Here is an 18,042-nt window from a genome sequence, read left to right as displayed (position 1 = left end):
TATATATATTGTCTAGCGTTAAGCGGTTATAATGACTTGTCGTATAGATAATAACTTAAGGGGAAAATATCAGCTTCTTTTGTTTTCTTCACGCTTTATCTAAACCTCGTGTCAAATCAAGGACGACCACGTGACAAGGTAATGACGAATATTTACGTCTAGTTTATTTTGTTATCTTTAAACTGCACCAGAAACTTCCCAACTCAGCTTCTCTCTTTGCGTTTTTTTTAACTCGAAGTACCTTGTATATTCCTAAGATGTTTTATTCTTTGAAACCTCATTTCATAACTTTATCTAACTCAATACACGCACAAACTGTTCTTTATTTCAAAACTTCTTTCAACGCAGAATGTTTCACACAAAATTATTTTATACCATTAACTTTCAATTTACGATTGATATAGAACTAAACCTTGGTTTGCTTCAGGTATTGTTAGGATTATGGCCGAAAGTGCAGTCCGTTTATAACATTCTATCAATAGGAATCGAGAACCCAGATTTGTAAATCTGTAAATTTGCCATTGACCCGTGAAGTGACTTAATGAAAACAGCTCCAGAATTTCACTTCAAAACACGGAAACTTAGCTGTAAAGTTATAACACGTACAATTTGAAGAAGCAGATACAAAGCTTAACTATTTAGTCTATTTCAAGTTAAGCCAGTTGAGGCTTAACATTTACCGCTTTTATTTAATTTTAAAGTACGCTGTTCTATAAAGGATATTTTGAGATTTCATTATTATAAAATTAAAAACAAACAAACATGAAACCACTTAAAATGAACTTTAGACACTTTTGACAAAATATTCCGGTAGGTGAGCCATCATGTATAAAATAACCAATAGGAAATTAGAAGAAACACATAAATATTTGAAAAAGAAGAATAACTTGATTTTTAAATAATAGTTAAAAATAGATAAACGAACGAACTATTGGTGAAACGTACAACTGTCTTTGATTTCCATGATTTTCTAATTATGGAGTTGGCCGGCATGGCCAGCAGTGTTAAGACGTTCGACTTGTAATCCAAGGGTCGCCAGTTCGAATCCCGGTTGCACAAAACATGCTCGTCCTCTAAGCCATGGGAGCGTTATAATGTTACGTTCAATCCCACTATTCGATGGTAAAAGAGTAGTCCAAGAGTTAGCGGTGGGTGGTGATGACTAGCTGCCTTTCCTCTAGTCTTACACTGATAAATTAGGGACGGCTAGTGCAAAGTAGCTTTGCGCGAAATTCAAAAACATTATAATTACGGTGTTTCACTAACTACCGTCTGTCTGTTGCAAATGTTATCTATAGTTATAATTATGGTGTTTCACCAACTACCGTCTGTTTCAAGTGTTAACTATAGTTATAATTACGGTGTTTCACTAACTACCGACTGTTTCAAGTGTTAACTATAGTTATAATTACGGTGTTTCACCAACTACCGACTGTTTCATGTGTTGACTATAGTTATAATTACGGTGTTTCACCAACTACCGACTGTTTCATGTGTTAACTATAGTTATAATTACGGTGTTTCACCAACTACCGACTGTTATATGTGTTAACAATAGCTTTAATTACGGTGTTTCACCAACTACCGTCTGTTTCATGTGTTACTATAGTTATAATTACGGTGTTTCACCAACTACCGACTGTTTCAAGTATTAACTATAGTTATAATTACGGTGTTTCACCAACTACCGACTGTTTCAAGTGTTAACTATAGTTATAATTACGGTGTTTCACCAACTACCGACTGTTTCAAGTGTTAACTATAGTTATAATTACGGTGTTTCACCAACTACCGTCTGTTTCAAGTATTAACTATAGTTATAATTACGGTGTTTCACCAACTACCGACTGTTTCATGTGTTGACTATAGTTATAATTACGGTGTTTCACCAACTACCGACTGTTTCATGTGTTAACTATAGTTATAATTACGGTGTTTCACCAAACTACCGACTGTTTCTACCGACTGTATTAACTATAGTTATAATTACGGTGTTTCACCAACTACCGACTGTTTCATGTGTTAACTATAGTTATAATTACGGTGTTTCACCAACTACCGACTGTTTCAAGTGTTAACTATAGTTATAATTACGGTGTTTCACCAACTACCGACTGTTTCAAGTATTAACTATAGTTATAATTACGGTGTTTCACCAACTACCGACTGTTTCATGTGTTGACTATAGTTATAATTACGGTGTTTCACCAACTACCGACTGTTTCATGTGTTAACTATAGTTATAATTACGGTGTTTCACCAACTACCGACTGTTTCAAGTATTAACTATAGTTATAATTATGGTGTTTCACCAACTACCGACTGTTTCATGTGTTGACTATAGTTATAATTACGGTGTTTCACCAACTACCGACTGTTTCATGTGTTAACTATAGTTATAATTACGGTGTTTCACCAACTACCGACTGTTTCAAGTGTTAACTATAGTTATAATTACGGTGTTTCACCAACTACCGACTGTTTCATGTGTTAACTATAGTTATAATTACGGTGTTTCACCAACTACCGACTGTTTCAAGTGTTAACTATAGTTATAATTACGGTGTTTCACCAACTACCGTCTGTTTCAAGTGTTAACTATAGTTATAATTACGGTGTTTCACCAACTACCGACTGTTTCATGTGTTAACTATAGTTATAATTACGGTGTTTCACCAACTACCGACTGTTTCATGTGTTAACTATAGTTATAATTACGGTGTTTCACCAACTACCGTCTGTTTCAAGTATTAACTATAGTTATAATTACGGTGTTTCACCAACTACCGTCTGTTTCAAGTGTTAACTATAGTTATAATTACGGTGTTTCACCAACTACCGACTGTTTCAAGTATTAACTATAGTTATAATTACGGTGTTTCACCAACTACCGACTGTTTCATGTGTTAACAATAGTTTAATTACGGTGTTTCACCAACTACCGTCTGTTTCAAGTGTTGACTATAGTTATAATTATGGTGTTTCACCAACTACCGACTGTTTCAAGTGTTAACTATAGTTATAATTACGGTGTTTCACCAACTATCGACTGTTTCAAGTGTTAACTATAGTTATAATTACGGTGTTTCACCAACTACCGACTGTTTCATGTTTTAACTATTGTTATAATTACGGTGTTTCACCAACTACCGTCTGTTTCATGTGTTAACTATAGTTATAATTACGGTGTTTCACCAACTACCGTATGTTTCATGTGTTGACTATAGTTATAATTACGGTGTTTCACCAACTACCGTCTGTTTCATGTGTTAACTATAGTTATAATTACGGTGTTTCACCAACTACCGACTGTTTCAAGTATTAACTATAGTTATAATTACGGTGTTTCACCAACTACCGACTGTTTCATGTTTTAACTATAGTTATAATTACGGTGTTTCACCAACTACCGTCTGTTTTATGTGTTAACAATAGCTTTAATTACGGTGTTTCACCAACTACCGACTGTTTCAAGTGTTAACTATAGTTATAATTACGGTGTTTCACCAACTACCGTCTGTTTCAAGTGTTAACTATAGTTATAATTACGGTGTTTCACCAACTACCGACTGTTTCATGTGTTAACTATAGTTATAATTACGGTGTTTCACCAACTACCGACTGTTTCAAGTATTAACTATAGTTATAATTACGGTGTTTCACCAACTACCGACTGTTTCATGTTTTAACTATAGTTATAATTACGGTGTTTCACCAACTACCGTCTGTTTTATGTGTTAACAATAGCTTTAATTACGGTGTTTCACCAACTACCGACTGTTTCAAGTGTTAACTGTAGTTATAATTACGGTGTTTCACCAACTACCGACTGTTTCAAGTGTTAACTATAGTTATAATTACGGTGTTTCACCAACTACCGACTGTTTCATGTGTTGACTATAGTTATAATTACGGTGTTTCACCAACTACCGACTGTTTCATGTGTTAACTATAGTTATAATTACGGTGTTTCACCAACTACCGACTGTTTCAAGTATTAACTATAGTTATAATTACGGTGTTTCACCAACTACCGACTGTTTCAAGTATTAACTATAGTTATAATTACGGTGTTTCACCAACTACCGTCTGTTTTATGTGTTAACAATAGCTTTAATTACGGTGTTTCACCAACTACCGTCTGTTTCATGTGTTGACTATAGTTATAATTACGGTGTTTCACCAACTACCGACTGGTGTTTAATTATGTTTGTTTCAAGTATTAACTATAGTTATAATTATGGTGTTTCACCAACTACCGACTGTTTCAAGTGTTAACTATAGTTATAATTACGGTGTTTCACCAACTACCGACTGTTTCAAGTGTTAACTATAGTTATAATTACGGTGTTTCACCAACTACCGACTGTTTCATGTGTTAACTATAGTTATAATTACGGTGTTTCACCAACTACCGACTGTTATATGTGTTAACAATAGTTTAATTACGGTGTTTCACCAACTACCGTCTGTTTCATGTGTTAACTATAGTTATAATTACGGTGTTTCACCAACTACCGACTGTTTCAAGTATTAACTATAGTTATAATTACGGTGTTTCACCAACTACCGACTGTTTCAAGTGTTAACTATAGTTATAATTACGGTGTTTCACCAACTACCGACTGTTTCAAGTGTTAACTATAGTTATAATTACGGTGTTTCACCAACTACCGTCTGTTTCAAGTATTAACTATAGTTATAATTACGGTGTTTCACCAACTACCGACTGTTTCATGTGTTAACTATAGTTATAATTACGGTGTTTCACCAACTACCGACTGTTTCATGTGTTAACTATAGTTATAATTACGGTGTTTCACCAACTACCGACTGTTTCAAGTATTAACTGTAGTTATAATTACGGTGTTTCACCAACTACCGACTGTTTCATGTGTTAACTATAGTTATAATTACGGTGTTTCACCAACTACCGACTGTTTCAAGTATTAACTGTAGTTATAATTACGGTGTTTCACCAACTACCGACTGTTTCAAGTATTAACTATAGTTATAATTACGGTGTTTCACCAACTACCGACTGTTTCATGTGTTGACTATAGTTATAATTACGGTGTTTCACCAACTACCGACTGTTTCATGTGTTAACTATAGTTATAATTACGGTGTTTCACCAACTACCGACTGTTTCAAGTATTAACTGTAGTTATAATTACGGTGTTTCACCAACTACCGACTGTTTCATGTGTTGACTATAGTTATAATTACGGTGTTTCACCAACTACCGATTGTTTCATGTGTTGACTATAGTTATAATTACGGTGTTTCACCAACTACCGACTGTTTCATGTGTTAACTATAGTTATAATTACGGTGTTTCACCAACTACCGACTGTTTCATGTGTTGACTATAGTTATAATTACGGTGTTTCACCAACTACCGACTGTTTCAAGTGTTAACTATAGTTATAATTACGGTGTTTCACCAACTACCGTCTGTTTCAAGTATTAACTATAGTTATAATTACGGTGTTTCACCAACTACCGACTGTTTCATGTGTTAACTATAGTTATAATTACGGTGTTTCACCAACTACCGACTGTTTCATGTGTTAACTATAGTTATAATTACGGTGTTTCACCAACTACCGTCTGTTTCAAGTATTAACTATAGTTATAATTACGGTGTTTCACCAACTACCGACTGTTTCATGTGTTAACAATAGCTTTAATTACGATGTTTCACCAACTACCGACTGTTTCAAGTATTAACTGTAGTTATAATTACGGTGTTTCACCAACTACCGTCTGTTTCAAGTATTAACTATAGTTATAATTATGGTGTTTCACCAACTACCGTCTGTTTCAAGTGTTAACTATAGTTATAATTACGGTGTTTCACCAACTACCGACTGTTTCAAGTATTAACTATAGTTATAATTACGGTGTTTCACCAACTACCGTCTGTTTCAAGTGTTAACTATAGTTATAATTACGGTGTTTCACCAACTACCGACTGTTTCATGTGTTAATTATAGTTATAATTATGGTGTTTCACCAACTACCGACTGTTTCAAGTGTTGACTATAGTTATAATTACGGTGTTTCACCAACTACCGTCTGTTTCAAGTATTAACTATAGTTATAATTACGGTGTTTCACCAACTATCGACTGTTTCAAGTATTAACTATAGTTATAATTACGGTGTTTCACCAACTACCGACTGTTTCATGTTTTAACTATTGTTATAATTACGGTGTTTCACCAACTACCGTCTGTTTCATGTGTTAACAATAGTTATAATTACGGTGTTTCACCAACTACCGTATGTTTCATGTGTTGACTATAGTTATAATTACGGTGTTTCACCAACTACCGTCTGTTTCATGTGTTAACTATAGTTATAATTACGGTGTTTCACCAACTATCGACTGTTTCAAGTATTAACTATAGTTATAATTACGGTGTTTCACCAACTACCGACTGTTTCATGTTTTAACTATAGTTATAATTACGGTGTTTCACCAACTACCGTCTGTTTTATGTGTTAACTATAGCTTTAATTACGGTGTTTCACCAACTACCGACTGTTTCAAGTATTAACTGTAGTTATAATTACGGTGTTTCACCAACTACCGACTGTTTCAAGTATTAACTATAGTTATAATTACGGTGTTTCACCAACTACCGACTGTTTCATGTGTTAACTATAGTTATAATTACGGTGTTTCACCAACTACCGACTGTTTCATGTTTTAACTATAGTTATAATTACGGTGTTTCACCAACTACCGTCTGTTTTATGTGTTAACAATAGTTTAATTACGGTGTTTCACCAACTACCGACTGTTTCAAGTATTAACTGTAGTTATAATTACGGTGTTTCACCAACTACCGACTGTTTCAAGTATTAACTATAGTTATAATTACGGTGTTTCACCAACTACCGACTGTTTCATGTGTTAACAATAGCTTTAATTACGGTGTTTCACCAACTACCGACTGTTTCATGTGTTAACTATAGTTATAATTACGGTGTTTCACCAACTACCGTCTGTTTCAAGTATTAACTATAGTTATAATTACGGTGTTTCACCAACTACCGACTGTTTCATGTGTTAACAATAGCTTTAATTACGATGTTTCACCAACTACCGACTGTTTCAAGTATTAACTATAGTTATAATTACGGTGTTTCACCAACTACCGACTGTTTCATGTGTTGACTATAGTTATAATTACGGTGTTTCACCAACTACCGACTGTTTCATGTGTTAACTATAGTTATAATTACGGTGTTTCACCAAATACCGACTGTTATATGTGTTAACTATAGCTTTAATTACGGTGTTTCACCAACTACCGTCTGTTTCATGTGTTAACTATAGTTATAATTACGGTGTTTCACCAACTACCGACTGTTTCAAGTATTAACTATAGTTATAATTACGGTGTTTCACCAACTACCGACTGTTTCAAGTGTTAACTATAGTTATAATTACGGTGTTTCACCAACTACCGACTGTTTCATGTGTTAACTATAGTTATAATTACGGTGTTTCACCAACTACCGTCTGTTTCAAGTATTAACTATAGTTATAATTACGGTGTTTCACCAACTACCGACTGTTTCATGTGTTGACTATAGTTATAATTACGGTGTTTCACCAACTACCGACTGTTTCATGTGTTAACTATAGTTATAATTACGGTGTTTCACCAACTACCGACTGTTTCAAGTATTAACTATAGTTATAATTACGGTGTTTCACCAACTACCGACTGTTTCATGTGTTAACTATAGTTATAATTACGGTGTTTCACCAACTACCGACTGTTTCAAGTATTAACTGTAGTTATAATTACGGTGTTTCACCAACTACCGACTGCTTCAAGTGTTAACTATAGTTATAATTACGGTGTTTCACCAACTACCGACTGTTTCATGTGTTGACTATAGTTATAATTACGGTGTTTCACCAACTACCGACTGTTTCATGTGTTAACTATAGTTATAATTACGGTGTTTCACCAACTACCGACTGTTTCAAGTATTAACTGTAGTTATAATTACGGTGTTTCACCAACTACCGACTGTTTCATGTGTTGACTATAGTTATAATTACGGTGTTTCACCAACTACCGATTGTTTCATGTGTTGACTATAGTTATAATTACGGTGTTTCACCAACTACCGACTGTTTCATGTGTTAACTATAGTTATAATTACGGTGTTTCACCAACTACCGACTGTTTCATGTGTTGACTATAGTTATAATTACGGTGTTTCACCAACTACCGACTGTTTCAAGTGTTAACTATAGTTATAATTACGGTGTTTCACCAACCACCGTCTGTTTCTGTATTAATTATAGTTATAATTACGGTGTTTCACCAACTACCGACTGTTTCATGTGTTAACAATAGCTTTAATTACGGTGTTTCACCAACTACCGACTGTTTCATGTGTTAACTATAGTTATAATTACGGTGTTTCACCAACTACCGTCTGTTTCAAGTATTAACTATAGTTATAATTACGGTGTTTCACCAACTACCGACTGTTTCATGTGTTAACAATAGCTTTAATTACGATGTTTCACCAACTACCGACTGTTTCAAGTATTAACTGTAGTTATAATTACGGTGTTTCACCAACTACCGTCTGTTTCAAGTATTAACTATAGTTATAATTATGGTGTTTCACCAACTACCGTCTGTTTCAAGTGTTAACTATAGTTATAATTACGGTGTTTCACTAACTACCGACTGTTTCAAGTATTAACTATAGTTATAATTACGGTGTTTCACCAACTACCGTCTGTTTCAAGTGTTAACTATAGTTATAATTACGGTGTTTCACCAACTACCGACTGTTTCATGTGTTAACAATAGCTTTAATTACGGTGTTTCACCAACTACCGTCTGTTTCAAGTGTTGACTATAGTTATAATTATGGTGTTTCACCAACTACCGTCTGTTTCAAGTATTAACTATAGTTATAATTACGGTGTTTCACCAACTATCGACTGTTTCAAGTATTAACTATAGTTATAATTACGGTGTTTCACGAACTACCGACTGTTTCATGTTTTAACTATTGTTATAATTACGGTGTTTCACCAACTACCGTCTGTTTCATGTGTTAACAATAGTTATAATTACGGTGTTTCACCAACTACCGTATGTTTCATGTGTTGACTATAGTTATAATTACGGTGTTTCACCAACTACCGTCTGTTTCATGTGTTAACTATAGTTATAATTACGGTGTTTCACCAACTATCGACTGTTTCCAAGTATTAACTATAGTTATAATTACGGTGTTTCACCAACTACCGACTGTTTCATGTTTTAACTATAGTTATAATTACGGTGTTTCACCAACTACCGTCTGTTTTATGTGTTAACAATAGCTTTAATTACGGTGTTTCACCAACTACCGACTGTTTCAAGTATTAACTGTAGTTATAATTACGGTGTTTCACCAACTACCGACTGTTTCAAGTATTAACTATAGTTATAATTACGGTGTTTCACCAACTACCGATTGTTTCATGTGTTAACTATAGTTATAATTACGGTGTTTCACCAACTACCGACTGTTTCATGTTTTAACTATAGTTATAATTACGGTGTTTCACCAACTACCGTCTGTTTTATGTGTTAACAATAGCTTTAATTACGGTGTTTCACCAACTACCGACTGTTTCAAGTATTAACTGTAGTTATAATTACGGTGTTTCACCAACTACCGACTGTTTCAAGTATTAACTATAGTTATAATTACGGTGTTTCACCAACTACCGACTGTTTCATGTGTTAACAATAGCTTTAATTACGGTGTTTCACCAACTACCGACTGTTTCATGTGTTAACTATAGTTATAATTACGGTGTTTCACCAACTACCGTCTGTTTCAAGTATTAACTATAGTTATAATTACGGTGTTTCACCAACTACCGACTGTTTCATGTGTTAACAATAGCTTTAATTACGATGTTTCACCAACTACCGACTGTTTCAAGTATTAACTGTAGTTATAATTACGGTGTTTCACCAACTACCGTCTGTTTCAAGTATTAACTATAGTTATAATTATGGTGTTTCACCAACTACCGTCTGTTTCAAGTGTTAGCTATAGTTATAATTACGGTGTTTCACTAACTACCGACTGTTTCAAGTATTAACTATAGTTATAATTACGGTGTTTCACCAACTACCGTCTGTTTCAAGTGTTAACTATAGTTATAATTACGGTGTTTCACCAACTACCGACTGTTTCATGTGTTAACAATAGCTTTAATTACGGTGTTTCACCAACTACCGTCTGTTTCAAGTGTTGACTATAGTTATAATTATGGTGTTTCACCAACTACCGTCTGTTTCAAGTATTAACTATAGTTATAATTACGGTGTTTCACCAACTATCGACTGTTTCAAGTATTAACTATAGTTATAATTACGGTGTTTCACGAACTACCGACTGTTTCATGTTTTAACTATTGTTATAATTACGGTGTTTCACCAACTACCGTCTCTTTCATGTGTTAACAATAGTTATAATTACGGTGTTTCACCAACTACCGTATGTTTCATGTGTTGACTATAGTTATAATTACGGTGTTTCACCAACTACCGTCTGTTTCATGTGTTAACTATAGTTATAATTACGGTGTTTCACCAACTATCGACTGTTTCAAGTATTAACTATAGTTATAATTACGGTGTTTCACCAACTACCGACTGTTTCATGTTTTAACTATAGTTATAATTACGGTGTTTCACCAACTACCGTCTGTTTTATGTGTTAACAATAGCTTTAATTACGGTGTTTCACCAACTACCGACTGTTTCAAGTATTAACTGTAGTTATAATTACGGTGTTTCACCAACTACCGACTGTTTCAAGTATTAACTATAGTTATAATTACGGTGTTTCACCAACTACCGATTGTTTCATGTGTTAACTATAGTTATAATTACGGTGTTTCACCAACTACCGACTGTTTCATGTTTTAACTATAGTTATAATTACGGTGTTTCACCAACTACCGTCTGTTTTATGTGTTAACAATAGCTTTAATTACGGTGTTTCACCAACTACCGACTGTTTCAAGTATTAACTGTAGTTATAATTACGGTGTTTCACCAACTACCGACTGTTTCAAGTATTAACTATAGTTATAATTACGGTGTTTCACCAACTACCCACTGTTTCATGTGTTGACTATAGTTATAATTACGGTGTTTCACCAACTACCGACTGTTTCATGTGTTAACTGTAGTTATAATTACGGTGTTTCACCAACTACCGACTGTTTCATGTGTTGACTATAGTTATAATTACGGTGTTTCACCAACTACCGACTGTTTCATGTGTTGACTATAGTTATAATTACGGTGTTTCACCAACTACCGACTGTTTCATGTGTTAACTATTGTTATAATTACGGTGTTTCACCAACTACCGACTGTTTCATGTGTTAACTATAGTTATAATTACGGTGTTTCACCAATTACCGACTGTTTCATGTGTTGACTATAGTTATAATTACGGTGTTTCACCAACTACCGTCTGTTTCAAGTGTTAACTATAGTTATAATTACGGTGTTTCACTAACTACCGTCTGTTTCAAGTGTTAACTATAGTTATAATTACGGTGTTTCACCAACTACCGACTGTTTCAAGTGTTAACTATAGTTATAATTACGGTGTTTCACTAACTACCGTCTGTTTCAAGTGTTGACTATAGTTATAATTACGGTGTTTCACCAACTACCGTCTGTTTCAAGTATTAACTGTAGTTATAATTACGGTGTTTCACTAACTACCGTCTGTCTGTTGCAAATGTTATCTATAGTTATAATTACGGTGTTTCACCAACTACCGTCTGTTTCAAGTGTTAACTATAGTTATAATTACGGTGTTTCACTAACTACCCTCTGTTTCAAGTGTTGACTATAGTTATAATTACGGTGTTTCACCAACTATCGTCTGTTTCATGTGTTGACTATAGTTATAATTACGGTGTTTCACCAACTACCGTCTGTTTCATGTGTTGACTATAGTTATAATTACGGTGTTTCACGAACTACCGACTGTTTCATGTGTTGACTATAGTTATAATTACGGTGTTTCACCAACTACCGACTGTTTCATGTGTTGACTATAGTTATAATTACGGTGTTTCACCAACTACCGACTGTTTCATGTGTTAACTATAGTTATAATTACGGTGTTTCACCAACTACCGACTGTTTCATGTGTTAGCTATAGTTATAATTATGGTGTTTCACCAACTACCGTCTGTTTCAAGTGTTAACTATAGTTATAATTACGGTGTTTCACTAACTACCCTCTGTTTCAAGTGTTGACTATAGTTATAATTACGGTGTTTCACCAACTACCGTCTGTTTCAAGTGTTAACTATAGTTATAATTACGGTGTTTCACTAACTACCGTCTGTTTCAAGTGTTAAGTATAGTTATAATTACCGTGTTTCACCAACTACCGACTGTTTCAAGTGTTAACTATAGTTATAATTACGGTGTTTCACTAACTACCGTCTGTTTCAAGTGTTGACTATAGTTATAATTACGGTGTTTCACCAACTACCGTCTGTTTCGAGTATTAACTGTAGTTATAATTACGGTGTTTCACTAACTACCGTCTGTCTGTTGCAAATGTTATCTATAGTGATAATTACGGTGTTTCACCAACTATCGTCTGTTTCATGTGTTGACTATAGTTATAATTACGGTGTTTCACCAACTACCGTCTGTTTCATGTGTTGACTATAGTTATAATTACGGTGTTTCACCAACTACCGACTGTTTCATGTGTTGACTATAGTTATAATTACGGTGTTTCACCAACTACCGACTGTTTCATGTGTTGACTATAGTTATAATTACGGTGTTTCACCAACTACCGACTGTTTCATGTGTTGACTATAGTTATAATTACGGTGTTTCACCAACTACCGACTGTTTCATGTGTTAACTATAGTTATAATTACGGTGTTTCACCAACTACCGTCTGTTTCAAGTGTTAACTATAGTTATAATTACGGTGTTTCACTAACTACCCTCTGTTTCAAGTGTTGACTATAGTTATAATTACGGTGTTTCACCAACTACCGTCTGTTTTTAAGTGTTAACTATAGTTATAATTACGGTGTTTCACTAACTACCGTCTGTTTCAAGTGTTAACTATAGTTATAATTACGGTGTTTCACCAACTACCGACTGTTTCAAGTGTTAACTATAGTTATAATTACGGTGTTTCACCAACTACCGTCTGTTTCAAGTGTTGACTATAGTTATAATTACGGTGTTTCACCAACTACCGTCTGTTTCAAGTATTAACTGTAGTTATAATTACGGTGTTTCACTAACTACCGTCTGTCTGTTGCAAATGTTATCTATAGTTATAATTACGGTGTTTCACCAACTACCGTCTGTTTCAAGTGTTAACTATAGTTATAATTACGGTGTTTCACTAACTACCCTCTGTTTCAAGTGTTGACTATAGTTATAATTACGGTGTTTCACCAACTATCGTCTGTTTCATGTGTTGACTATAGTTATAATTACGGTGTTTCACCAACTACCGTCTGTTTCATGTGTTGACTATAGTTATAATTACGGTGTTTCACCAACTACCGACTGTTTCATGTGTTGACTATAGTTATAATTACGGTGTTTCACCAACTACCGACTGTTTCATGTGTTAACTATTGTTATAATTACGGTGTTTCACCAACTACCGACTGTTTCATGTGTTAACTATAGTTATAATTACGGTGTTTCACCAACTACCGACTGTTTCATGTGTTAACTATAGTTATAATTATGGTGTTTCACCAACTACCGTCTGTTTCAAGTGTTAACTATAGTTATAATTACGGTGTTTCACTAACTACCCTCTGTTTCAAGTGTTGACTATAGTTATAATTACGGTGTTTCACCAACTACCGTCTGTTTCAAGTGTTAACTATAGTTATAATTACGGTGTTTCACTAACTACCGTCTGTTTCAAGTGTTAACTATAGTTATAATTACGGTGTTTCACCAACTACCGACTGTTTCAAGTGTTAACTATAGTTATAATTACGGTGTTTCACTAACTACCGTCTGTTTCAAGTGTTGACTATAGTTATAATTACGGTGTTTCACCAACTACCGTCTGTTTCAAGTATTAACTGTAGTTATAATTACGGTGTTTCACTAACTACCGTCTGTCTGTTGCAAATGTTATCTATAGTTATAATTACGGTGTTTCACCAACTACCGTCTGTTTCATGTGTTAACTATAGTTATAATTACGGTGTTTCACCAACTATCGTCTGTTTCATGTGTTGACTATAGTTATAATTACGGTGTTTCACCAACTACCGTCTGTTTCATGTGTTGACTATAGTTATAATTACGGTGTTTCACCAACTACCGACTGTTTCATGTGTTGACTATAGTTATAATTACGGTGTTTCACCAACTACCGACTGTTTCATGTGTTAACTATTGTTATAATTACGGTGTTTCACCAACTACCGACTGTTTCATGTGTTAACTATAGTTATAATTACGGTGTTTCACCAACTACCGACTGTTTCATGTGTTAACTATAGTTATAATTATGGTGTTTCACCAACTACCGTCTGTTTCAAGTGTTAACTATAGTTATAATTACGGTGTTTCACTAACTACCCCTGTTTCAAGTGTTGACTATAGTTATAATTACGGTGTTTCACCAACTACCGTCTGTTTCAAGTGTTAACTATAGTTATAATTACGGTGTTTCACTAACTACCGTCTGTTTCAAGTGCGTTAACTATAGTTATAATTACGGTGTTTCACCAACTACCGACTGTTTCAAGTGTTAACTATAGTTATAATTACGGTGTTTCACTAACTACCGTCTGTTTCAAGTGTTGACTATAGTTATAATTACGGTGTTTCACCAACTACCGTCTGTTTCAAGTATTAACTGTAGTTATAATTACGGTGTTTCACTAACTACCGTCTGTCTGTTGCAAATGTTATCTATAGTTATAATTACGGTGTTTCACCAACTACCGTCTGTTTCATGTGTTAACTATAGTTATAATTACGGTGTTTCACCAACTATCGTCTGTTTCATGTGTTGACTATAGTTATAATTACGGTGTTTCACCAACTACCGTCTGTTTCATGTGTTGACTATAGTTATAATTACGGTGTTTCACCAACTACCGACTGTTTCATGTGTTGACTATAGTTATAATTACGGTGTTTCACCAACTACCGACTGTTTCATGTGTTGACTATAGTTATAATTACGGTGTTTCACCAACTACCGACTGTTTCATGTGTTGACTATAGTTATAATTACGGTGTTTCACCAACTACCGACTGTTTCATGTGTTAACTATAGTTATAATTACGGTGTTTCACCAACTACCGACTGTTTCATGTGTTGACTATAGTTATAATTACGGTGTTTCACCAACTACCGACTGTTTCATCTGTTGACCTGATTCTTTAATCGTTGTTATTGTTGGTGTTTTTAGTTCAGATCTAAGCAATACATCAATTGCTTTCTGTTTACTTGGAGAAACAGACAGAATTCTATAGATAGAAGACCGTCAACTTATCACTCTGCTCACCGTGTGACTTTAACATGTATTTGTTTTGGTTTTAAATTAAGAATAACTCACAATGGGCCTTGCTCTAACCATCTCGGATACCGAGTTTGGTTTGAATTTCGTGCAAAGCTACACGAGGGCTTTCTGCGCAAGCCGTCCCTAATTTAGCAGTGTGATACTAGAGGGAAAGCAGCTAGTCATCACCATCCGCTGAAACTCTTGGGCTACTCTTTTACCAACATATAGTGGGATTGACCGTAACTTTATGACGCTCTAACGGCTGAAAGAGCGAGCATGGTTGGTGTGACGGGAATTTGAATTCGCCACCCTCAGATTACTAGTCGAACGCCTTAACCCACCTGGCCATTGTGGGACCTCTGTATCTAAACTTGGTTTCTAGCATGGTAAGTCCACAGACATGCCGCTATGCCACCGAGGGGCTTGACAGTACCAGAACAGTAGCATATCCTGAGAAGAGATTATATGGAGGTCCAACAACAATATCTCCGGTGAAGAGTTTATATGGTGGTCCAAAAACAGTATATCCTGAGAAGCGATTATATGGTGGTTTAAAAACAGTATATCCTGAGAAGAGATTATATGGTGGTCCAACAACAGTATATCCTGAGAAGATATTATATGGTGGTCCAACAACAGTATATACTGAGAAGAGATTATATGGTGGTCCAACAACAATATATCCTGAGGAGAGATTATATGGTAGTCCAACAACAGTATATCCCGAGAAAAGATTATATGGTAGTCCAACAACAGTATATCGCAAGAAGAGATTATATGGTGGTCTAACAACAGTATATCCCGAGAAGAGATTATATGGTTGTCCAACAACAGTATATCGCAAAAAGAGATTATATGGTGGTCCAACAACAGTATATCCTGAGAAGAGATTATATGGTGGTCCAACAACAGTATATCCCGAGAAGAGATTATATGGTAGTCCAACAACAGTATATACTGAGAAGAGATTATATGGTGGTCCAACAACAGTATATCCTGAGAAGGTATTATATAGTAGTCCAACAACAGTATATCCTGAGAAGAGATTATATGGTGGTCCAACAACAGTATATCCTGAGAAAAGATTATATGGTAGTCCAACAACAATATATCCTGAGGAGAGATTATATGGTAGTCCAACAACAGTATATCCCGAGAAAAGATTATATGGTAGTCCAACAACAGTATATCCCGAGAAGAGATAATATGGTAGTCCAACAACAGTATATCCTGAGAAGAGATTATATGGTAGTCCAACAACAGTATATCCCGAGAAGAGATAATATGGTAGTCCAACAACAGTATATCCCGAGAAAAGATTATATGGTAGTCCAACAACAGTATATCCCGAGAAGAGATAATATGGTAGTCCAACAACAGTATATCCTGAGAAGAGATTATATGGTGGTCCAACAACAGTATATCCTGAGAAGAGATTATATGGTGGTCCAACAACAGTATATCCTGAGAAGAGATTATATGGTGATCCAACAACAGTATATCCTGAGAAGAGATTATATGGTGGTCCTACAACAGTATATCCTGAAAAGGGATTATATGGTGGTCCAACAACAGTATATCCCGAGAAGAGATTATATGGTAGTCCAACAACAGTATATACTGAGAAGAGATTATATGGTGGTCCAACAACAGTATATCCTGAGAAGGTATTATATGGTAGTCCAACAACAATATATCCTGAGAAGAGATTATATGGTGGTCCAACAACAGTATATCCTGAGAAGAGATTATATGGTGGTCCAACAACAATATATCCTGAGAAGAGATTATATGGTAGTCCAACAACAGTATATCAATCAGTGATGTCGAGAAACCCACTTGTTGAGAAACTTATATGCAAAAACGGCTCGTTCGGGTTGAGAAAATATTTTACATAGAAGAGCGAACAACGTTTCGACCTTCTTCGGTATATCCTGAGAAGAGATTATATGGTGGTCTAACAATATATCCCGAAAAGAGATTATATGGTGGACCAAGAACAAAATTTCCGAGGAAGAGATTATATGGTCCAAATTATAATATAAAGCAAAAAGTTATCTGACATGTGATATGATAAAGTTACTTTATCAGAAAATGGACAACACATTATATATAGATCGTGTCACTCTTAACTAAATACATCTATATTAGTGTATACACATAAATCCGCCTATCTGTCTGTCACAAGTTCCTTTGGATGAACCTTTTCTTAAGAAATATAAACCTACGAAACAAATGTTTGACTGGTTAAACGAACAGTTCGAGTCTGGCTCATATCACCGGCTTAGTGGCAAAAGTGAGTGTCACTCATCTGAGAGACTCGGTCGGTAGCGATGTGATGTCTGTTGCCACACGTCGTACGGAGACCTACTTTATATCACACGCACATGCTACAGATACTTTAAGTTGGATTATACACCGACTTCTTCATAA

At 34.9% G+C, this 18,042-nt stretch overlaps 1 protein-coding gene across 1 annotated transcript in view; it reads left to right on the top strand.

Moving 5' to 3' along the window:
• Window positions 1–18,042, top strand: part of LOC143250419 (protein eva-1-like) — a 443,732-nt gene that overhangs the window by 66,215 nt on the left and 359,475 nt on the right. The window lies entirely within an intron of this gene.

Source organism: Tachypleus tridentatus, chromosome 5 (genome assembly GCF_004210375.1).
Source record: "Tachypleus tridentatus isolate NWPU-2018 chromosome 5, ASM421037v1, whole genome shotgun sequence".
Classification (NCBI taxonomy): domain Eukaryota; kingdom Metazoa; phylum Arthropoda; class Merostomata; order Xiphosura; family Limulidae; genus Tachypleus; species Tachypleus tridentatus.
This window is presented reverse-complemented; position numbering and strand designations above follow the sequence as displayed.